The following is a 24,466-nucleotide window of genomic DNA, read 5'->3' as shown; positions in this document are numbered from 1 at the left end:
TTTTCTGGGTGACAAAAGGAGTAAGTTGTTTTATTAGCTACAGTTTACAGTCAGCAGTGCATGTTCAACACAAAACTGAAGAGCAGAGCCCCAAATAGTACCAGACTACAGTCTTGAACATCCCTTGTCAGCAACGACCTCCAAATGCACAGCATGTTTTCACATTCTTCACATACCCACACCTCCTTGCAACTGTTTCAGTGAGTATTGGTGCACAAGCCCCAGGAGCAGGCCAGATGTCATGGCAAGGAATATTGGCTTTTAAAGGATCTCTCAAGTTGAGCATGCTCACGTCCCCAAACCTGCCAGCTAACCAGTGTGCTCCACCACTGCAAGGATTCATTAGGGCTCCAACTCAATGTTAGTACCTACAGGGGCAAGAAATGGAACATAGAAAGAATTAATGAGGACCAAGCCCTTTCCAAAAGCCAAGGAGCTTGTACACAGTGATATTTAAATTAGTGCCAATCATTCAAAAAAGCCTCAGTGAACCTTATTTCTTGTAAGACACCTCTGCATACTGGAATATGTACATCAAACTTGTCATTTGCATTTTCATGTAACACATATGTTGCAACGCTTAAAACGTGTGTGTGAATAGAGCTCCACTTTTGAAAGGATGGCTTCACATCTCATTTGCCTGAGCCCACCAAGTGCCAAACAGGGCAAGCCTGCAGATGCCAGTTCAAGATGATGGGTGAGGATGATGAAACACAGACTTCTGAAAAAACCTTACAATTTCCACGTGTGGCAAGCCCTGCTCCAGCGCCTGGCTCCTGCAGGAAGAGGGGACTAAGTAGAAGGAGCTCAGGTTGGCAGCCAGAGTAGCTCAGGCTTTAGTTAATCCACCTTCTTGGCTACAAAACTGAGGTTACACACTCCTTCATGCTTCGGTGCGAGGCTGCATTTAGACAGGGCAAGGGCTAGTGATATGGAGAAGAGAAGCCATGGGAATATTTTTAATAAAGGGCTTGTAGGACATGGATAAGATCAGTTTGGCTGACATACACAAGGTATGTCAGTAAACTATGTCTTCATTTGGGATAAAAGCCAATGCAGTGATTAAAAGCAGAACTTGTCAAGGCACTTCACCATAAATCACCTGTATTTTCTCTGGAAATGGGTGGAAACAATCCCACTCTCCAACCTGTGATGAGCTGATTCATAGAGTTGTTGCTGCACAGGAAAACAAATGGGTCTGGCTTGTAAATAACAAACTTTCCAAAGCAAACAGACTTTTATAGGAAAAAGATGTGAAAAAAAAAAAAAAAACCAAACAGGTTAAGTATGCCTCTCTTTGGTAAAATGGTGTTAATAAGCGGAAAATAAGCATTGTTTGGCCGTTTCTATGTCATCAAGAACCACCATTAATCAAATTGAGCATGTATCCAGTTGTCTACACAAAATAACTGCAAGGTATTGGCACTGTTCCCCAGTCAGTGAGCAATGGCTAGCATGCTCTCTGCCATCATGCACGGACCCAAGCACACTTTAGAGCTGGGATGCTGAGTAGCATTTGGAGATGAAGTTCCCCTATCCCATTCCTGAACAGCAGGAGCAGGTCAGTCCATCACTTCTGACCTGGTGCTTCCTGTCCCCATCCCACTGCCATGCCTACAACACCTACCACACCAATCATCCACTGTGGAGACCTCACTTTATCATACCGCTGATCATCCCTGGCTCCAGCCATGGTCTGCCAACAGTGTCACCCTCCATCGCCTCAGGCAGCACCGCAGCCCAGCTGGAGCAGAGGGATTCCTGGTACGGGATGCAGGAGCCTCTGCTCCACACAGGAGCACATTTGTCCTTGCAAGCTGTCCTCCCCCAGCTGGTGTTCAAGCTCTTGCCCAGAGGCACGTGCGAGGCTGCTTCAGGTTGCCTCCTTCCTCCCACTCTACACAAGGCAGGAGGTTCACCTCAGCGGTCACTACTGAGGTGTGAAGAGATGGTGTGCAACCTCTTGTGGGAGGGGCTCATTAACATATCTGGGGATATTTTAGTGGTCTAAGTTTATTCTCGGTTTTGTTTTCTTATATTTCAAGATGCAAACCCCTCAGAGTCAGCTACATCCACCACTGTTTAAAGTGGTGGGTAGGCACTTGTCTTTGGAAAGGCATCTTTCACTCTGCATCTTGCTAGTAAAATTCCTATTTCTTATATAAAGATAGACCTGGAGCAATATTTGAGTACTACTTCATGTAACAAACTGCTTAATGATATTAAACATTATTATTTCAAGTGCTTATCTTTATTTTTATGTAACATTCACAGACGCATACATGTCAGTACTTTAGAAAACTCATTTTCCAAAATCTGTCTAGAAATATCTAGCAGCAACAAATTTTTACTAGAGACAAAAGAAACTAAGTTTCTCTGTCTCAAAAATAACTACATTAGGTTTCTTCCTTAACTTTTCTGCTGTGAAACAGTGGCAGATCTCATTGCAGCGTTGTTTAACCTCTGTGTGCTAACACAAATTTTATATGACTCTATCCGTTACGTATTTCTGAGACTTTAATCACTAACAGATTAAGAGATCACTCAGATTAAGGGATCTGAGTCTTTTAATCACTACCATAGATTTGAAATCTATAAAGTACATGGAGACCCTAAAATGAAGTGAGATGGCACTTACAGCATGTAACAGAGCACACAGACAGTTTGCCACTGGCTGCAAGTGCCACACAGTCACCAGCAGACCAGCCAGCTTCTGCCTGGAGCAACACATGAGCTCCTCAAAATCCTAACCAGGCTCTCACCATACGATATTTCTCATCGCTTTTATGAGTCTTTTTGTTGTTGTAAGCACCAGTAAGGATGTTAGTCCTTGCTTCTTTCAAACTTCAAGATACCAATAAAAGAAACAGAACTAGAGCCTCTAGAATGGACTAGCAGGCCCTGGGATGCCCCCAAACAACACAGTACAATCACTGCTTCTCAGTAGCTAGAAAACCATATGGGCTTCTGGCAGCCGTGACAACACATGAAGCCCAGGCTGCTCATGCCAGTCGCAAGTGTTTTGTGTACTCCAAACCAAACAACTCTGCCAGGGCGCTTCACTGCCCTCCTGGGCTCTGTTTGCTTCTCCCTGCAGAGGTCAGTGCTCGCTCCTGCTGGCTGGCACAGGATGCTTTTGTGTAAAAAGGGCAACAGGTGGCCATGCTGACCCCAAGGTCACCAAGGAGCCCGTGTCTCCCAGCTGCCTGGCATGTAGGTGGCCAGGGAAGGACAACTGCATTCACATTCCCAATCTCATCTGCCTGGCAGCAGGTACTGCTGCAGTTAAACTGGCGGTTTCCATTATATGAGAATTTGCTGACAGAACTTCAAAAAAACCACACATTTAGGGCAGGTGTGGGGTTTTTTGTGTGTTTGTTTTTAACCTTAATTGGTCTAAAGTGACTGTGGAAAACAAGGGCCTGGGGGTATTAGTGTGGAGCACTGAGTATATTTAAAAAAAAAAAAAAAAGGCAAGATTAAAGTAGACTTGCAGCTGAAATTATAAAGGTTGAAATATATTATTTGGCACAAATCATTGAGGAATGTAGTAGATATCAATTTGGCTTGACTGAGTTAATGACAAGCTGAAAATGATCCAATAAGCCCAGACAAGGAAGTTTTTGCTTACTCATTTTTGTGCTTCGTTTATTAAATGCACACCTACAAGGTTAAATACAGGTGCTGCTCTTCTCACTAAATCCACGGTGTCTTAGAGCAAAACCGTAAAATTCACAATTGTCTAGCAAATCTCAAATGTGGTAAAAGTTCAGCATCCTATGCTTCCATTTCGATTTTTGACATCATAAAAAAAGATGCAAATGTGCAGGTTGTATAGGCTCTTTCACGTTATGAGAGTGCAAATGCAAACTTTTGTGTGCTCACTTTGACTAGTAAAACTTAACAGGCAATAAAAAGCAGAGGTAACCTTTAGATAACAATTAAGATACTAGCTGGTAACAAATGAGAAAATTTAGAAATTTAAAATTAGCTATTAACACAAAAAATAAAGGAAAAAACCATCCAAGAGTTAGTAACCTTTCCAGAAAGTGTGATAGTATTTTTCCCCTCATGGCACGTGCTGCACCCCCTGTAATGGCACAGCCCCACTCTGCCTTCAGTTGGGGCACGACCTCCTGGCTGGGGCTGCAGGGCGCCCACGGGCCAGCACGTGTGATCCTCGTGTTCTGTATCCCCTCTGGAGAGAATGCAACATTACACCAGGTGCATCCTGCAGCAAGTCCCTCTTACTATGCACAGGCTCATCTTGAACCATCAGTGGGATCTGCTGAAGCTGAAAGATATCTTTCAGCTTTGAAAAAATATGACTTTATTCATTTCCCTTTAGTACACTCCATATTCTCTTTTTTTCCCCATTCAAAGGCTTGAATAATGCAACTTCCTCTCATATCTACCGCGCTAAGCACAGGAAAAAACCCTTTCAAAGCCCAGGCTATAAACCCTGGAGCAACCACAGTCACAAACTATGCTGAGTTACCAGAGATCTTACTGGGATGAAAGGACCTTTATTGCATTCCCAGAAAGCAGTGGAGGGCATGGCTTTGCCCGTGCAGAAGGAGTTTTCCCTCTCATGAAAGGCAGTCTGAGCTTGCTTAGAATGCTACAAAAGTATGCCCACATCCAGCAGCATCGTGCAGTCATTCAGAACACAAAGTAAAAGCTACATCATCCGAAACATCAGGAAAACACACCCAACTAAAGCATGGCAAAAGATGTTTCCTGAAATTTGTTATCGCCTTCTGTAGCATGGGGTGGTGAACAGTGAGGACTTTTCTGACAGGTTAATTTGATAAGAACTGTGAAATGGAAATACAGAGCAGGGGAAATGCAGAGATCATCTTCAACCTCTTTTAACCAGTAATGGTCTCCTCCTTGTCACTATAGTGACTAATTAGCCAGCACTCCATGTTTAGTGGTCCTTTAGCATGATTACATATGCACATGGACACAGGGGCCAGCTGACCGCGTCATTCAACTTCTGCTGGAGTTGATGCAAATCTTTCCCCCAGCTTCAACAGAATCTAGATTGGGATATTAATAATTCACAGCAGGTGCAGTGCACTGCCTAGATTGCTGCTTTTATCTACAGTAAGATGGCACTGGTTTTCCACACTCATACCTACCCTTGGTACAATCAGATTCTAAATTCACATTTAATTTAAGAATGTGTATGTCTTAAAATGCAAGTTCTTCAGCAGGTGAAAAATTTCCTTCAGCATACATAAAGGATACCCACAGTGATTTACAGTACAAAAGTAAATGGCTTAGACCAAAGTGTCTCTGACAATTTAAAAACTTCAAGTATCCAAACACTTCATGATATTAAAAATAATTCTCAAGAACAAATAATGACTGAGATTTTTGACTGATAGAGCATGTGGTGCATTAGCAGAGCAGCAGCAGTCTCCTGCCAAGCAGGGACTTCTCTGCAAAGGGCGTCCTCACCAAATTGCAATTTTATAGCACCTCTGGTTAGAAGAAGAGCAATCTAAATCCTGGGAAGCAGAGCTCTAGATAGGGGTGGGGTTTTTTTTGGAGGGAAGGTCTCAGTTTTTGCTCATTTGAGACCACAACTGTAAAAGTAATCACAGAATGCTAGGGATTGGAAGGGACCTCGAAAGATCATCTAGTCCAATCCCCCTGCCGGAGCAGGAACACCTAGATGAGGCTACACAGGAATGTGTCCAGGTGGGTTTTGAATGTCTCCAGAGAAGGAGAGTCCATTCAAAGTGAAAGGTCAAAAATACTGTTTCAAATTTATAGGAAGCTAACTGTACCTTTCAGATAACACTCCAATTTTAAGATTTGTGTAATGATTTTTGTGCATCAAAATTCTCTACAAATGACTCCCAGTCCAATAGAAACAAGTAAACTTTTGGTGCTGAGGGAATTTCAGGTTAATCTGACTTTCTCAGCCCTACTTCCACTGAAATAGGGTTATGTCGAGCTGGAGATGAGTCACTACTGGGGTTCTGCAGGAATCCATCTTAGGGCCAGCACTCTTCAATGTCTTTATAAATGACTTAGACTCAGAACTTGAGAGATTGCTTAGTAAATTCACCAATGACACAGAACTGAGGGGAGCTGTCAACACTCTCGAGGGCAGAGAGGTCCTACAGAGGGATCTGGAGAAATTGGAGAACTGGACAATCACCAATCACATGAAGTTCAACAAAAGCAAATGCAGGATTTTGCACCTGGGACACGGCAACCCTGGCTGTACATACAGACTGGGGGATGAGAGGCTGCAAAGCAGCTCTGCAGAGAGGGATCTGGGGGTTCTGTTCAACAGCAAGTTGAACATGAACCAACAGTGTACCCGGCAACCAAGAGGACAAACCGTGTCCTGGGTGCATCCAGCACAGCATTGCCAGCCGGGCGAGGGAGGTGATTGTCCTACTCTGCTCTGCGCTGGTGCAGCCTCACCTGGAGCACTGTGTGCAGTTCTGGGCACCATAGGATAAAAAGAGACACAAAGCTACTGGAGAGTGTCCAGAAGAGGGCTACAAAGTTGGTGAAGGGTTTGGAGAGGAAGCTGTATGAGGAACAGCTAAAGTCACTTGGTTTGTTCAGCCTGGAGGAGACTGAGGGGAGACCTCATTGTGGTCTACAGCTTCCTCACAAGGGGAGGAGGAAGGGCGGGCGCTGATCCCTTCTCTTTAGTGACCAATGACAGAACCCGAGGGAATGGCAGGAAGATGTGCCAGGGGAGGTTTAGGTTGGACATTAGGAAAAGGTTCTTCACCCAGAGGGTGGTGGAGCTCTGGAACAGGCTCCCCAGGGAGGTGTCACGGCCCCAAGCCTAACAGTGTTCAAGAAGAGACTGGACAAGGCCCTCAGACGCATGGTGTGAACTGTGGGGTTGTCATGTGCAGGGACAGGAGCTGGACTCGATGATCCTTGTGGGTCACTTCCAACTCAGGACATTCTATGAATCTATTAATTCCATGAATCTATGAAATCCAGGCCAAGATTCCCCTGGCTTTCCACATAGTAAGGTCTGGTAAAAAAAGAAAGCCATCTACAATTTGCTTAATGTTTCCTTGTTAAACCCGCAATTCCAAATCCAGACCTAAATCCCTAAAAAAAAAAGTCATTCTTCTTCAGACACGCTTGCTCAGCTCAATGTACACTTGCTCCTTCTTTCAGGAACTTTCTGGCACAAAAGTGTTTCAGCTTCTTAGTTAGGGAAAGCATGGGGATTTTTTTTATAAAACCTTGTATTAGGATCCTTTATTTTTTTCTTGCGAAGTGGGAAGAGGGCCAAGAATGAGAAGACGTGGTCAGTGGGGAGAACCAGGGAGGATTTGCAACCCTGTTAAATTCCCCTTTCTTCCCCAGGAGCCACATTTCTGCCCTGTTTCCTTCAACGCAGAAAAACTGATTCTTTTCCAAAGCAAGCAAACAAATGGATTTTATTTCAGTCCTTCAGGTTGCAGAAAAGCACTTGCTTGGGATGTATTACTCAGGATTAATAATTCTCTTTCCTGTTTGCAAGTTTAGAAATAGCTCTAGAACTAACATGCTGTGTTTCAGGATGGTTACGGAACATTCATTTTCAACACGATATTGTCTTGTAGACTTTCATTTTCCTTTACCTGTTCTATTCATACACAATTTGAGTATGTAGATTTGAAGTAGACTTATTAAAAAAAAATAGATGGATTTAATAATATTAGACTTGCTAAAAATTTCACAAGTGACAAGAATACTTGGGCCGAGTGAAAAGAAAAAATGTTCAACCAATATCCAGGTTAGTCAAGGGACCAAAGTGGAGAATATTCTCGTTTATATGTATGGCACTTGAAAGTGCAAATGGAATTCAGAAAGATTATGGAGAGATGTTTAATCAATAGATCTCTACACAACTGAGAAGCATGCAATCGGTATCTTACCCTGACTGAATGGGCTTGCAAATAAGTACAGGAGTGACTGCACACCTTATCAAGTATTTCCATGTCAGAACACTTCATCATAACTAAAGCACCAGGCATCTAATGCTATATCTGTCCTACGGGCTACTTGTCCCGATAATATAAAGAGTGTTTTCCAGGTAAAGTTAATAGCAACAGCAAAATCTTTGGATTGTGGATAGGAAAAAGATATTTTCAGGGTAAACCCATTACTCAGTGAAAATTTGTTTGACCATCTTAATCATTACTTCCTAACATAATGATAGGATCTAGCCCCCAACTCTAAATCCAGCACATCCAAAGGCAGCTGTCTCACATCCCTGCACTACTGATGGCAGACATCAAAAACAGACCATCTTCCACATAAATGTAACAATAAAAGTCCACCAAACCCTTGGCGCTTACCCTCTATTATGGGTAAAAAAAAAAAAATCTACCTGGGGGTCATTTCAAGAATTTTGTATGTTAATAGCTGGGAAGGGGAAAAGTGCTTAGGGTTAATTTGTTTTCAGACAGCCTATTCCCTCCCTTTCCTGGCTGAAGAGAGGAACTTAGTGCTGAAAGGTTTGTTTACAGGGCTGACACCTTTTCAGAAGGCATGGAGCAGCCGAGTTCTGAATTCATCACCTCTCTGCCGTGGTGTTTCATAGCTTCACCACTTCACAGCCATGCTGCTGATGTGCACTTCACACCAGAGCAGTCTGATACAGCGAGGGCTTGAGCTACACGTGTATCTGTGCTTCCTGTGGAAGTCCAAGAAAAAAAGTATTTGTTCAGGTTTTTACATGCACCAGGATGTTTGTTCAAGGACATGTCAAAGAAACAAGGACCCTCTGAGCTGTCCACTGTGGTACAAAGATACCCTAATACTACAGCTGCCTTTAAGGATGATCTCCTTTCACTTCAGAGAGCTCGTGGTGCAAGGTGGGGGTCTGAGGGCTGACTGGATTAAGTTTTGTTACAGCAATCCTGAGACCAAACTGCCCTGACTAGGCTTCAGGCACTCAAATAAACTCAGCTAATTTACACACGAGTGTGGGAGGGAACAAGAAAGCTTTCAATTACATCAGAGAAGGACGAACAGAATAAGAAGCAAAAGATGCCTATGTACTGCAATAAGGTCAGAAATGTTTGGACACACCTAAAATAAGTGCACAGGCTCTGTATTTTAAACTATTTATCACAGTTTTGAAACAGGAACAGAAATAACACCTGATGCAGAAATCAGGAGGTGGGGAAGTACCTGATCCTTGCACAAATCTAGGCTATAAATCCCTGCTCTAAGCAGCAGTCTGGACATACAGAGGGGAGAATAAACACACAAGAAACTTACCCCTAACTCCCTTCCCACTTCAGATCAGTATTTGAACAACAAACTTCTGGGAACAAGGGTGACATCAACATGACACGCTTCTGCAGCAGCAGCTCTGGTCTCCACTTTGCAGGGACTGAGCACACCCCAGTCAAAGCCCTGAGGACATCGTGGGGAAAAACCACAGCATGAGCACTAGCGTGGTGCTCCTTCCAGCGTGCTCCCCAAGCCCAGTTCTCCTTTGTGCTATGGCTTACAAAACCAGAGCCCTACATTCAGTGAGGTTATACCTCCCGCTCTTCCCTTTTCAGAGAGATGTAAGGACAGGCTCTGGTTTGTACCGTCCTACGTTGAGCTCTTGATCTGCATGGAGGTACAACCCAGGAGTAACTCTGGGAGTAACAAACTCCTGGAGACAGCTCTGCAGCAGCAGCTGCCAGAAGAAGCCACCTGCTTCCATGGCATGGTGCAATGGATGACCAGCCCCTGACGCATTGGATGCAGTAAGAGAGAAGAGGAAGCCCTGACCCAGTCTGCATCAGAACAAATTTCTGACATATTAAGAAACTTCCTTGGGGCTGTGCAGCTGGCCAACTGTGGTCAATGGGAGCCTACAAATCCTAATGGCTTAAAACTGAAAGGAAACAATTTTCAGCTATAATTTCAGTTCTTGTACACATCGGTTCTCTGGTGACCCCTTCCCACCCCAAAAACCATTCAGAGAGAAACCGAGAGTATATCAGCTGCACCAGCCAGCAGCGATGCAGCAAACGCTCTGGCACAGAGGCCTTGCAGGGCTTGCATGGTGAATGGAGGACTAGAAACAAGTACATGCAGGGACATCATTCTCCTATCACTCTAATAGATGCTCTATGGGTTTTTACTTTTCAGGTAACATCATGTTAGACTAAAACCCTATGGTATGTTAAATCTCTTCTACAGACACTTTGTCTGATCTCTTTTTGCTGCCAGAGAAGTTTCAAGAAAACAAACAATCTGCATATAACCTGAAGTGGAGTAATTTAGATACACTCCATTCCCTTCAAAGCAGAAAGGAACAAGGGCAATAGTAGGGAGCTTGAAAGCCTCCACTCTGTCAGAAATACAGTTTCTTGCAGTGCAGGTACTGCCTGAAGGTCCAGCTATCTTTCCAGTATCTCCTCCCAGCCTTAGATGGGACGTGGTGGGGTTATAGACAAACCTGCACAGCTTTACAAGGCTGCCCAGAGGGCAAGCCTGAGAGTGACTGACAGATAGAGGTTGATATAACTGACTCAGCCTTTCAAGAGGTCCCTTTGAAATGGAACATATCTTATTTCCAGTCATTAAAGAAAATGGTCAATTGCTGTTTTTCTATAGAAAAAAGGATAATCATCTCCTAGTGCTCTGGTCAACACTTTTTTTTTTCTTTCACAACCACATTTCCTAATTTCCTTTCAGATCTGTGCTAACAGAGAACCAACCACAGGACACACATTTGGTTACATCAAAAGCACATCTTCTTTAACAATGCTGATCTTTCTTCATATTTCATGGCCTTACCATCACTAGTAGAAAAGTCACAGTTTCAGACATACCCTCCTGAGGTCAACTTTTCTGCTGACGCATACCCAGGCCAAACCAGGACTGTTCCCAACTAAGTCACAGTGATGCTGACTCGTTTAGGTTTCTGAAACTGCCCTGGGATTTAGCCCAGAATGGCACTGCCCAGACATCTCAAATCTCAGCAGAGTTATCTCCATTTCACAGATTGAGAAAGAAGGGCAAAGAGAAGTGCACTGATTTGTTGACACAGCAAAATAAATACCAAGAATATGAGCAAAACCACGAAGTGTTTCTGCCTCTATGCCAAGCTACTAGCTATGGAAAGCTGCAAGATAAGAGTAGATATTTATTCTGTGTTACTCTGGTGCCTTCTCATTAGAGCATAAGCCTGAAAACCTAAGGATCTTTGCTTCTATTTCAAATAAAACAGATCAGATCTATGTTGCAAAACTTCCCTGATGTAATTCAGGGATAGGTGGCAAAAGATAAAATCTCATATCAACACAGTTTTACAAGGGTCCCTGGTGTCAACACAACACCACTCAGAAGAGGTGACATGGTTTATTTCACTCAGAAAAATAAGGGGTCTGGCCATGTCTGTGGTTAATGTGTGCCCTGGGAAAACACTCCTATCCCAACTGTCGCTGTGAAGCTCCACTCAGGATGGACTGCTGCAACTGATATTTTCATAGCACCCTTTAGTGCTAAAGTAACACCACAATTTGAATCACACTGTCTACTCAGCATCAAAGTTAGTGGTTCTCATATGTTCAAGTACACGGCAAAGTTGTGAACTTAACCCTTCAGCTCTCCCTACTTACTAACACATCAGCATTTAGACCTTTCGTTTCTAAAATGATACTCAGACCTTTGTGCCCTCCATGACCTTTCAGGATTTCTGCAGTATAAGAAGAGCCAGAGCATAAAATGTGCTCATCCATGTCTATATGACGATCATAACAAACAAAGCAAAAAAGATTCTCCTAGTTGTCAAGAAAAATATCTTCAATATCCATGCTCAGGCAGAAACTACTGGTGGGACAGGAGTTTCTGCTCTTGGGATTTTTCATTACTTTAAGCATAATTATGTGTTGAAGCTGATGTTTTATCTGGTCTTTCTCCATTTAAAAAAAACAAAACAAAAAAACCAAAACAAACAAACAACTCCAAACCAATGAAACATCTGAAGGAAAGAAGCTAAGGCTGAATGTAGAGTGGCTAATGTCATCAACGCTGAGCTAACAGGTGACTAAGCTTTGACTGATGTTGGGCTGCCCCACAAAACTCTTCTGTGTCCTCTTCCTCTCGAAGCTCCTCAGCAACTTTTGGTGGCACTTGCCCTTCCCAGTTTTACCCCAAATTAGGTCAGAGTTTATCTGAGGAGGGGAGGGACTCAATTTTCTGCTCTTTTCTGCTTCCTGTTTGCACATTGCCAATGATGAGAAGATCAGTGACTCCTTCAAGTTGTGAAAAAACCTAGTGTTAGGATCTGTCAGATATACCAGCGTAAAGCCAGAAAAACTCTCCAGAGTTAGTGATAATTGAGTGACGAGATGCAAATTTTGGAGCTTAGACCCAGATTCCCCCTTGTGCCTACAAAACCCTAGGACACCGTTTCTAGCACTGAGCTCCAAGAATTATTCTCACTTCAAACTCATGAACAGAAATTTGGAGTTTCAGCAGTGACATTTATTTTTTGTCCTTTCATAGATTAATTTTTCTGGTAAACTTGGAGGTGAGGCATGTCATTTGTGCTGAAAAATTTGGTTTTTTTTTTAAGTGAATGTTAGCTCATTTGAACACCCTGGTATGTATTGGAAACTTATTCAAATTAGTCTCTTTCTGTTGTAAAGCCTCCATCCCACACTCATCCACTATGGACAAACCTCTTGGCCAGCATGAACGCTTTCTGCATTTTCAGGAAGAGTGAATTACAGAAGGAGGCAGAGTTAAATAAGCAGCATCATGTTCTTTTAATGACCCACTAAAAATGACACAGTGCTACAAGAAGATATGGTGGAGACCATGGAAAGCCCAGGTAAAAACAGTAGTGAAAGGACTCCCAGATGCAAGCTTTGGGTAAAAACTTGGGTGCCACTCGTGTGATAAGAGGTTCTCCAGACCCTTATGTGGCATTCCCTGCACAGTCGTCTCATCGCTGGAATGGGCTTGAGACATTATCAGGGTGCACACAGGAAGAACAGCAGAGATTATCACAGGAACAACAGGATCCTGGGGCAAACTTGTCAGATTTGAGATTCACCTGAAAAATATTGGGGGAGGGTCGGCAGGAAAGAGGGAAGGAAGCCAAATGCAGCCCCACAGGATGTGAAGCAAAAGTAGATAAATGTAAACTTAGTTTCTACACTGTACTGCTTCCTGAGCTGGTTTTCTCACAGGCAGAATTGGAGTCATGTTCAGTTTGAAAAGAAATATTCTTTTTAAAAATCATGCAAACTGCCTAATGAATAAAGAGATCACACACTACCTACAGAAATGTATGTAAATATCAGTCACCCACTATTTTTGGGCAGAACTTCTTAGCAATTTGTTAAACTCCTATTAGAAATCATATGACACGCATGTATATGTGATACATATATTCGCACATATATCCAATATATATATATACACAAAAATCAGACTGATGCTTCTGAAATATCCATTATCAATCTACAGAAATCTCAGATTCACTAAGGCCAAGAACTTTTTTCCTACAACAGTCCTTCCTAAGGAAAAGTCATCTCAGATGGTGAAGCTGAACTGGCGATTATCTTTATATGGCAAGATCTTGGCTGCATGACAGAAAAATTAAAGGAGCTTGCTGATCAGCTAAAATACTACAGCTCCAAGTATGTTTGGACGACAGCCAAAGTCGTGGAATTGTTTTGCCATGAAATCTGCTTTTAGGCAGGAAGAACAGGAAAGTTTTCAGTCTGGAAGAGGCTTCATGATGAAAAGCTTGGAAATCAAGCCCATTATTCACATCCAATCAAGCCTGCCCCTCCCTGCTCCTTGCTCCCTTCTCCATCCCAGCACAGGCGTGCCCGTGCATACAAGTGCACTCCGCACACTGCATGTTCTGTGCTTCTTACATGTTTTTGGACGTTGTTTTCAACCAGCCACTCAATATTTAATTCAAAATTATATTCCTGATTAGTCATTTGAGTGAGCTATGCTTCGTTCACATACTACGGGTTATAGAGATGACTGACTTTATTAAGAGATTTACTCGTATATTTTAAAAATAAGTTCTTTGCCAGCATTATGTGTGTATATATTATATCCACTTCAAACATTCTGGCTACTAAAGACAAAGCAATTTCAATGTTACAAAGATGCTCTACCTGCATTTTTCCTCTGCTTGCACTGCAGCTTTGGTTTGCAGTTGCATTTCAGACATCACATACTCTCATCTGATACCTTGGTTTCATGCAGGCAGTACAGCACAGATATGTATTTAAAATGCAGATGACATACAGAACTGCACTGCTTTTCTGGCCATAATACAGGGAGCTCTCCATGGGCACTGTTGCTGGTGAATTATTGCAGTCATGCTCTCACTGAAGGCAGCAAGAACACAGTCCAGGGTCTGATTGTGGAAATCACAGACAATTAAAATCATAGCCTGCACACCCATTAAATGCTCCCTGAAGCAGAGTATCTGTCCAGTTTTGCTTCACCTGGAACACCCACGGAGTGCCTTCCACCCTTGCCCAGGCCTCCATGCAGGTGGGAGCTCATCCTTTGCACCCAGCAAGGGCTGGATGTGGTGCAGATGCAGCCACAGCAGTTGCAAGAACACTTGCTCTGCACTGATCCCATCTCTGTTTCCATATAAACTGTTCAAAGGGTTTTCATAACACCAGTTTGTCACCACCCTAGGTATTGGACTGTATAGACGTTGTTGTGGTTTCACAGTACTAAATCTAGTTTCACAGCTCCTGGCATTGAACCAAAATTACCTTGCATCAGATGGTAGGAGCCCCAGGCTTGCCAAGTCAAATTTCTGGACGAAGTAGTGACAAGTTAACACTGCAGTGACTAGCTTTGGGCTAGCACAGGTGCTGTCCCCTCCTCTTTCATGCTGGCATCAGAGCACATAGATGCCACAAACTCCACGTCAGCTGCTCTAGCGCACTGGATGGACAGGCAGTTCCATGTCCTCAGCTGATCTGTGCCGAACTCGTGCACATGCCTTCCCAGTACCACTGCGGAAAGCTGTGGTCACTGACACACAGTCCTGCCACAAGGGCTGCAGTGCTGCTGTCTGATTTGAATCCAGATTTGATCAAGCCTGTCTCATATCTAGTCTTGCCCTTCCTCCTTTTCTCCCTCCCACAGAATCATCAACAATTTAAACTGGATCTTAACTCTGAATTTCAAGTAAGCCACTCTTTTCCCATCCCCCCCTTCCCCAAGTGTTGTAATAGTCACTTGTTCTAGAAAATTAACTTTATTAAGAGATTTATTGGTGTAATTTACATGATTGAAAGACAGATTTTAAACTAACAGGTATAGAAAAAAAATTCAAATTAACACAGAGATCGTTTGCCTCCAAGTTACTTTTGTTGCAAGCTTGGGAGGGCGTGAAAACTGTCATACGCATGTATGTCAGGGAGCATGGCAGGGGTTTTTGTCACCAACAGTTAAGCATGACTGAGAGACATTTAAACATTGCTTTGAAGCCTTTTGTCTGTGCTATGTCTATACTTAGCAACCTATAGGCAATTTCATAATTACGGTTCTACCCAGCTGTCTCTAGGATCACTTGCAGCTACTACAGAAATACTGAAACAGTCACGCAGCCCCTCATGCCTTTGAGAACTGGAGAGAATTCATTATGGCCCCAAACATAGTTAATTCACAGCTACTGAGCATCTCCTTGGCAAGCAACGGAGGCAAAGTCTATCTACCTTGGCTCACAGAAGCTGTTTACAGCCTCAGCTGCTTGATCTCACCTTGTCGCCTCAGCTATCAGGAGGAAGAAGGTCTGCAGAAAGGACAAGACAGCTCCTGTAGCTCTGAAAGAGACTTACAGAATTGAACAAGGAACAAGTTATGCCTCCATGACCTGCAGCCCCTCACCACACCTTCTTTCTGCCTAGGCAAGGTACTCTCACTTACAGCCAGCCCTCACCACATAGAGAACATCTTATAGGCTTTGAGGAGACTTCTCGATGGAACCCCTCCAGCACACTTCTCATTTGGCTATATGTTTTATCTATAAGACACTCTCTTGTTACAGAATCATCACAATCCATGGATTTTATGCATATACATCCTATACCATACTTCATCAAATCCATCATGTAGATTTTTCAAATTTTTCTGCCATCAGCTCCAGGACAGCAAGTGAAAAGGGTGGGTGGGCCACACCATTCTGTAGTGTGGGATAGCATGGGATACCTGGTTCTCCAATCCACTCTGGATTAGGGTGGCACAGATTTGTCAATGAGTGGCACTGAGCAGCTAATGGTAGATAAAAATCAGGCATGGACCACTTCCAAAGACATAAACTTTCACATCTTGGGTACGTTATTGTAACATTCTCAGGGGAGTAGAGGAAATTGAAATTGCATCTATTCCTGACCAACTGCTGCCATGAAGCCCATTTACATTGTCCTGAAAGAGATTATTTTTGTTGCAAGCAGAAGGCTAAATTTCTGAAGATGACCAGTTACTGACTACTTTTATGTTACATAGGGTGATACGCTTTTATGTTATGTTGCATACCTTCAGGGAATATTTTGTTAATGAAGTTATTTTACGGCTTCATAACTTCTTTTTGATCCTGAATATCCTCAGAAAACAAATATTCCATTTAAATGTGTTGTCTTCCTTTTGAAACATGCAGAATAAACCATTACAAATCTTCCCAAAGGCAATGCCTCGAAGCATGATTTATTTCCTCCGAGCTCCACTAAGGTTGTCTGAGTCATGGATTTTCCACTTAAGTCTGTAGCCTATTACCCATAAGTACAGTGCTGAAGCCCAGTGTTGCAAGTCCAAGGGTTTGTGTTTCCTTCTTACGTAAAGATAGCGATTTGACTTTGCTCTTGCAGCCCCATTGTACCAATCACACATGGTTCATCCTGAGCGCTCAGCAGTTCTCAGTGGTCTCGGTAAAGCTGAATTGCGCTTGCTCTGAGGATGAAGCTGGGTGGCACTTCTTGCTCTCCCCTTTGGAGAGGTCAAAATTCAGCCGTACAGGGGTGGCAGAAGGGCTCTGACAGACACTGCTGCCTCAGAGAGGCTCATGGTGCTAAAGCTGAATGAGTTCCCTGATCTCAGCAACAGGAGGCCACAGTTCAGCTCTTTGCATTCTTAGACATTCACAGTATTCAGTCTGTGCTTGTTTCTCTCCTCATCACCTGCAAAATACATACTACATAGTGCTGCTGACCTGGGGAGAAAAGGGTAAAACAATTAATCCGCTCCCCATCAATGCTCCCGCTCCATTACTGGCATAACCTGAGATGTGGAAGGCCTATCTGCTTGCTCTGTGCATGCATCCCCCAACTCCTTCTTCAGGACATCATTTTCCACCCACATCTACCTACCCCTGGGTAACTGTCAACTTTGCTTGCATCTAATGACAGATTTAGATAGCTCAAGTTCCTTGTACTGCCAAATAGTTTAACACACTATAAAGAGGCAGAAATTCAGATATGACCTGGAGAGTTATCTCAATACTCCTGACCAAGGCTCTCGGAATCAGTTTACTCCTTTAAAATTGAGTGACAACCAAGTTCTCCATTGCAGACCTCTATGCTGCTACTACATAGCAGACATGGTTTTGTTTGCAGTTAAAGTACAAAGTGATCCCGAATCATGCCAAAACACAACCCACTTTGGCTGAAAGAGGCTCACCGCATTTGAAAGCAAGTCAAGGAAGGGATGCTTAATCACACTCAAGGCTTCTTCATTCAAACACTGCAGCTAGACTTACAAGGACAAATATACCCTGACCTGAAAATCTAGTACAGTATTTAATTTTTTGCACACTTCTAATCTTGGATCAAACTCAAGAAAGGGAGGAGAACAGACTTAAGGAGGTGGTCTCTTATATTGCTGCTGCTTGCTATCTCCATCATCCTCATATAGCCCTGTACAGTCTCTTCTCTGTTGTGTTATTGCCTGAACTTCACCTAGCTCTTTCCCCCCAGCCTTCTGATTCAAGACTTTTCATCCTCGGTCTTCTCAATTTGTCGCAATCATCCACAGCAACTCCATTTTCTGCTTGAAGAATCACCCCACACCTCAGCTGCATGTTTTATTATCACCACAACTTCATTCAACTCACAGCCCTTCTTTCTTCCATTCAGAAAAAAGTCTGGAATTAAAATGTCCTTTGCAAACTGCTCTTTTCCAGTTCCTCATTTAATAGCTGCTTTTTGGGCATTATCTCCCTAAGATCTTTCCTGAGACATTCCTTCACTCTCTGATATCTGGTTTGTAAGCAATGATGACACTTTGACCCTTTCTTCTTGGCTACACCTTCTGTTATTCATTAGCATGGTGCTATTTCTCACTGTTCTGTATCCTTTTCTACTTCTGACTCCTTTTCCCTTCCCTCCCATTTCAACTTTTCTCCAGCAAACCCAGTCCTAGTTTATCAACATCCATTGCTTGGATTGATGCTACAGATTACATCTGAGAGAAACTCTATAGCAAGGATGGTCTTCCTCGTCACAACAGTGTTCTCTTCCAGACACACCATCTCCCACGGTTTGGCCCCTACCTATAACATCATGCCTTTCCACAAGATCTTGCTGATTTCATCCAAGAAAATGTAACCATATTCATTTGCCCAGAACTCTCCTTTCATCCTCCTATGTCAACAGATCAGAAATTTTCCATCTTCCCATATGTAAATGCCATCAGTACACAACAGCAAAACAAAAAATCCCAACAATCCCATTCCCCACAAAACAGACAAAATCCATCAGTCAGGCCTTACTGCATAAGCAGAAGAGGAAAAAGAGTATTCAGATCCCTAAACAAAATTTCCCAGCATCCTTTCAGAGCAAGCATCGGTGCTTCCCTCAAAATAATGCAGAGAGGAATCACCAGCTGCAAACATAGTTCTTCTGCAGGGCCCTTCCTCGGGCAAACAAGCAGTCCTGAGAGAAGCCTACCTGCTCCTTCTGTGCTGAGGCCCAGCACATCAACTGGGTATCATGCTCCTGGCCTCACTCCCAACACCTCTGTGCTGCTCGGTTAAACAGGACCAGCTGTTCCCGTACAACCTTAAAAGCTTTCATTCTTTTCATTCCTCATTGCACTGGTGACCCCATCGCATCTGAGTGATGGATATAGCTCACACCTGCTCCTACCCCCTCCCTCACCTTGGTCCTAAACCTGCTGTTCTCCCCTCCCAACACAGAGCTTTTAGGCTCTCACAGCTACTGATGTCCACACATAATCACTGCCTCCCTAAGATGCTTCTACATTTTCCTCCTTCCTTTCATCACAATGCTTTCTTAATGCACTGCTACACTAAGAAGGCCTTCAGACAGACCTTTAGAAAAGGTCTGCTGGGACCACCATCTATCAAGCTGTACTACAGCTTCTCAGCTTCCTTCTACCCTGCCAACATGCAGGGTCAGCCTTTGACCCAGGCTGCGCTCCTTGGGGTGGGAATATTTGTTTTCTCAGAATCTATTAGCACCAGGTTCAAGAGCAACCTTCTAGGTGCTACAGTAGTTAATAACAAGAATTCAGTCACTTATGGCAGCACATTTCACAGCTTGACTGCTTTACATAAGGAGATATTTCCTTCCTATTTTGTTTTTAAGACTTGTTTCATTTTTCTTACTGGCCCTCAGGCTAAGTGGGAGGAAAGGAGAAGACCGCACGAAATCTTAAGATGGATAAGCAGAATGGCAGTATTCCTTGAAGGCAACAGCCTTTGTGCTGAAAATAATTTAATCTGAGCAATTACTGTTTTAATTCCTGGCTCGGTACACAGAGATTTGAAACCCGTGATCTGTAGGTCATTGTGTTTTTTTCCTGCAGCCCAGTAAAACTAGTCATAAATTTGCATCAATTTCAACAGCTTCAGGCATCCACTTCACCATTTACTCACCACTACATTTTCTGTTTTTCTTTTGACATATTCAACACAGGAGTTCAGCTTGCCATTTCGAACTACTCTTTCAAATAAATTCGATTTTAAAATAGACTGAAAGAAAAAAAAGAGTGTTTTATTCAAGCCATTGCAGAGTTGTGTGATCTCTTTTTTAGCAAAAAAATGAAGACTATATTACTTCAATTTCTCCAATTTTCTCCGTTCTCACCAACCCCCAAAAATGTTATTAGCACAACTGCGGTCTGAAAGTTACTGCCCTAGCCTAAGTAGTACATTATCTTCTCTTGGTTCCCAGTGCAGAAAAACAAATTGACAGATTTTAATGTTATTTTTGCACCAACACTACCGGTGCCGTTGCCACAGGAAGCCCGCTACAGATTCCTGAGTGCCACATGGAGGCCCTCTCCCTTTGTGCCCTACACCTGTCCCAGCACACCTTTGGCTCCATCAAAACATGGGCTTGGGCTACATACCCGAGAGCTGCACCTGCATGAAGCTGTGCAGGCAGGACGCCTGGCAGATGTCCCTCCAAACACTATGGCCCATCTTTATGAACTATGTGTGCAGCATCCAAGACATTCCTGGTACCCTTCTCATGACCATCCATCATCCACTATTCGGTTTCTATGAGAAGATGAGGTCAGGTCAGTGAAGCCTGGTGTGGAAGCAAGATGCATTTTAAAGACGCCATTCAACAAAAAGCATCTAAGATGCATCCTGACCTCACAAATCACATTAAATCTGCACAGCTAGGCTGACCCAGGCTCCTTTCTCTGGGTCAGCAGCACCATGGGCAAGAGGGTCAGAGCACAGCTTCCCACACTTGAGAGCAGACTTGGTGACCTTTATGCCTGCTGAGGCTCCAGCAGATCAAGTTTCCTGGGGCCTGGACTCGTCCTCTCCACAGTCCCAGCACTGTCCCTCTGGCTCACCTCTGCCTGACTTGCAACACTGCTTTTTCCACAGCGTTTCATCAGGTTGCTGTAGCAATTCAGGCCCATGCACACTCTCAGGCTGCCTTTGCCAAGCCCCTTGTGATACTGCATGTTGAAGCAACATGTACCCATCCGTAAACTGCAACATTATCCAAAGTATTCGTCTCTGCAGTTTCTTTAGCAGCAAAAACTGCAGAATAGCATGTCAGGGTAGATGGTATTTTGCAAGTAATAAGTGTACAGTCTTTGCACATAACAAGTGTTAGGTATTTGCTGGGAATACACCCCAACCTTTTGCTTGGCATGCAAGGTAGATAGAGCAGAGGGAACTGCAGTTGTTAGGTGAAAAGTTATGTGGGTAAAAGGTTAAAATAATGTCATTGGCTCGGGCTTCCCACAAGTTATCTGGGATCAGAGTTAACCATTCAAAAACGATTAGGTGCCCTGAGGGGACAAAATAGGATTGCTCTGCTCCCATTGGTACAGATAATTAGAGGTTATTTGGGAGAGGATCACTGGGACAAGAGATAACCTAATAAAGAAGGGAGAAGGTTACAAAAGCCAACTGTAATTTTCACAATTAGGGTACAACATGCACAGAATTCTACATTAAAAAAAATAAATAGATAAAAATCCTCAAGTCTCTCAGGAATATGGCAAACCCAGTTTTTAATAAAAACACACAAACATTTATGTTCTTGCACATTAATATTCACACCTGCCAATTTCAACATGCTAACTCACCCATGCTTCTTACTGTTGGCCCAGGGCCCACATAAATATGATTATACATATCATATTTTATAGGTGGGTCCATATATCAAAGGCTAACCAGATCAGACCAGGTTTACACAATCTGGTCAAAGACTGGAGGAGTCCTTGCACAGCTGTCTGGCAGCTAAAGCTGCTCTTTGGTCCCACTGAAATCCTTCTGACAGCCTTTATCCAAGCCACTAAATATTCTCTACATGTCACTGAGGAAAACTGTGCACATCACTCCAGTATATATAATTTTAACTCAATTATCCTTTTAAAATGCATCATTCATGTCCACTGCTTATAAAGCTTATTTGTACTACATTAATTGTAAAAATAAATAAACAAATAAATATGTAAATGATGCTATGATTTTGTATAAAACAGAGATTGACATATTTGCAGGAGAGTATGTAGGCAGAGGTACCCCAAGGCACCATTTCATTATGGCATTTTTAAACATTTTTTTTTTCTCAAATGCATTTAAGGTTTAAAAACACCCATTTGTTCTTAAAATCCCTTATTACATATAGAGAATTTTTAGTGAAAATTTCAGGTCAAACTGCTTCCATTTTATCTAAAATGCAAAGTGCAGACTGACTCAATCATCACAATATGCATTCAGTTAGAACTCCTGATTTTAACTACAGAGTTTCTTGAGTAACAGCAGACAGCTAAGTACCTAGCTTGAAAGCTACTTTCAAAGCAAGTAAACGAGCTGATTTAAAGATCACCACACCTTTCTTACCAGGTGAGTATCTATTTGCAAGGCACAGATCAAAAGAAACACCTGGCAGAAAATTGAGAAATTACAATACTTCTAGGCATCCCTCAGTAATGCCTGCAAGTAAGTCCTAAGATATCACATTTACACTGCATATGCCTCTTTCTTTTCACTTCTGCAAAAGGGAAGAAGGGAAAAGAACTACCTAAAGCACAAGAGAAGAAAAAAAAATAAAGAGGTATGATTGTAGGTGGACCAATATTATTTTTCAGTGCTGAAATGTCAAAATAATCCAGGCTTACCCCGCTTAAAACATCTATTGGTTCCATCAACATTTTCCAGGGGTGGGCCAGCTCACCGTGTTACCAGCCTAAATCCCTCAGTCCAGCTTCACCTTCTCCACAGCTCCATTCCTCTCGAGCTGTTGCACCTCAGTCCTTTTCTGTGGTCCTCACTGCTCTGTCCATCTCTCACTCACAGAGCAGGAGGGCAAAAGCAAGTCACTCCTGTAGGGAATCAGAGCTTTGTTAGGCTGCTGCTAAACTAGTCCTAGTGCTGAGTAGGTAGAGCTCAGACACCAAAACCACAAATCTCTGTCAGATTCCTGGGATTCAGTGTTTATGAACCCAGGAAAACAAACCAGGAGAATCCTCTTGGAGTACACTTAACCTATGTTTTACCTACAAGCCCTGAGTCCCAGCAAAAAGTAATCAGAAATTAGTCTAATTTCTGTTAACAGGGAGCTCAAAAGCACTTTGTAGGAGCTTCCAGTTAAGCAAGGCAGATGAAGCCAACTGTGAAATGTTATACAAAGGAATGAAGAGTAAGGTGCCTTGTAAAACTGAGACCTGTAAGCAGTATAGTTTTGAGTACAAAAAGGAAGAGGAAACAACAAGAGGACCTATGACTGGTAGAAGGTAAAGAGCTACCTTTGAGAAGCTCAGTGAACCTCTAAAAAGGGACAGTAATTTAGATGTGAGACAAGGAGACATGTAGCGAGATGCTACATGGTCCAGGCAGATCCAGAATTAACTTGGGCCAAAGCAATGAAAATTTGCTGGCCAAAGAAAGGCACCCTCATCACACTGGCACAGAGCAACTTCACTTGTACAGCAGAGCTCTGATACTGTGGGCACAGAGGAGAATCTGAAGCAGCAGATGAAAGCAGATGTGAATCAGAAAGATGTGAAGGAAAGCAGTGCCAGAGTCCACAAGAAACTGGAGAATACTCTGGAAAGGTGGCCAATGCCAGGTTTTTTTCTACACTTCACGTGTCAGCATTGTTGTGCTCTTAGGACGCAAAGCCGCTGCCAAAAGGGCCTCCCTTTCCCTTGCTGCCTTGAAAAAAGTTGACTTTCTAAATCCCCAAATAGATTATTTGCAATTTAGACTATGAACTTTTATAATACGCAGAATGGAAGACCAGTGAAGGGCAAAGACCAGAGCTGACATGCCAGTCAAAGTCAAATACATGCTCTTTGGTCTCCCATGGACTGTGAACTACAGTTATCGGAAGCAAACCCTGAGAAAGCCTCCAAATCTCCCAGCATAGGATGGGCTGGCCAGCATTTTTGGGGCCTTATTATGGATCTAAAGAAAAGCTCTCATAATTAAACCAGGTTTCATCTAAAGGCACCGAGAAACTGATTCCTGGCATGAAGAAGATTGAATGGCAACTGTGCAGAACTTGAAAAACCTCATTGAAATGCCTCAGCTCGCTGATGGAGCTGTAGAAGCAAACACAACCAACAAAGAAAACAAAACAAACGCAGAGGAAAAGCTACCCAAAGGAAAGCGGGCACTGGTGCATGGTTCTCAGAAGGAATGTCGCCACTGTCTCCTACGTGCCTGGTGAGGGTAACCACTGGGCTGCAGCACAGAAGTGTTTCAGCTCTGGATCCTGTTTTGGGGGATGTAAGTTACCCCAAGCATCGCACAGGGCATCCCTGTGATTAACTGAAGGGTCAGAGCTCTGCTTCTCCAATAGGAGACCTGGGGTGAGGCTCAAAGCTCCTTTTCAAATGTAGCCCACAAACACTGAAAAGGTCAGATAGAGAAAATAAGATTTTTCTACAAAAAAGATGGTAAAAATTGGGTCAAATAGTGGAAAAACTCAAATCCACTGTTTATTCTGCAACAAGCTTGTATCTGTTGGAAGAGCTTTCC

The 24,466-nt window shown here is 43.1% G+C and overlaps 1 long non-coding RNA gene across 1 annotated transcript; it reads right to left on the bottom strand.

The window, feature by feature from the left end:
* Positions 1–22,832, bottom strand: LOC139827804 (uncharacterized). The gene is made up of 2 exons (XR_011738787.1): positions 22,603–22,832; positions 1–368 (listed from the first exon to the last, which is right to left on the bottom strand). It is a non-coding gene; the product is annotated as an uncharacterized lncRNA (long non-coding RNA).
* Between the last annotated feature and the right edge of the window lie 1,634 nt (positions 22,833–24,466).

Source organism: Patagioenas fasciata, chromosome 4 (assembly GCF_037038585.1).
Source record: "Patagioenas fasciata isolate bPatFas1 chromosome 4, bPatFas1.hap1, whole genome shotgun sequence".
Lineage (NCBI taxonomy): Eukaryota > Metazoa > Chordata > Aves > Columbiformes > Columbidae > Patagioenas > Patagioenas fasciata.
This window is presented reverse-complemented; position numbering and strand designations above follow the sequence as displayed.